We start from the raw sequence: 680 nt of genomic DNA, 5'->3' as shown, positions 1-680 counted from the left end.
GTTAGTGTCGTTCTGGTGACCCAAAGAAGACTGTGACCATTCACACAGTTTCAGTAATCGCGAAGAACCTTGGTCGGTGCTTCACTGATTGAGATCCTCATAAGAAAAACAAACCTGGACAGGAATTTATGTACAAGGCTCCCTCAGTTGTGATACAGTTTAACGAACAACATTGTGATCATCACCACAGTTTTATTGACCGGACAAAACTATGGTCAGTTGGTGATACAGTACACGGACTTACATCAGTCACTACACGACTGAGTTCAGTACTAACCTACAAGGCGAAGTAGGTTCAGTAATAACTTCAGTTGTGATTCAGTTTAACGAACAATTAACATTGTGATCATCACCAAAGTTTCATTGACCGGACAAAACTATGGTCAGTTGGTGATACAGTACACGGACTTACATCATCCGAGTTCAGTACTAACCTACAAGGCGAAGTAGGTTCAGTAATAACCTCAGTTGTGATTCAGTCGAACAACATTGTGATCATCACCAAAGTTTCAGTGACCGGACAAAACCTTGGTCAGTTGGTGATACAGTACACGGACTTACATCATCCGAGTTCAGTACTAACCCACAAGGCGAAGTAGGTTCAGTAATAACCTCAGTTGTGATTCAGTCGAACAACATTGTGATCATCACCAAAGTTTCAGTGACCGGACAAAACCTTG

The 680-nt window shown here is 41.9% G+C and overlaps 1 protein-coding gene across 1 annotated transcript in view; it reads left to right on the top strand.

Annotated features, from left to right (window-relative positions):
* The first annotated feature begins 591 nt into the window (after window positions 1-591).
* LOC138948734 (flavin-containing monooxygenase 5-like) overlaps window positions 592-680 on the top strand; it is a 16,488-nt gene continuing 16,399 nt past the window's right edge. Inside the window, exon 1 of the mRNA XM_070320338.1 lies at window positions 592-680. This exon is cut by the window's right edge and continues 1,106 nt beyond it. The gene's annotated coding sequence lies outside the window, so the exon portion shown is untranslated.

Source organism: Littorina saxatilis, linkage group LG15, assembly GCF_037325665.1.
Source record: "Littorina saxatilis isolate snail1 linkage group LG15, US_GU_Lsax_2.0, whole genome shotgun sequence".
In the NCBI taxonomy this organism is placed as follows: Eukaryota; Metazoa; Mollusca; class Gastropoda; order Littorinimorpha; family Littorinidae; genus Littorina; species Littorina saxatilis.
This window is presented reverse-complemented; position numbering and strand designations above follow the sequence as displayed.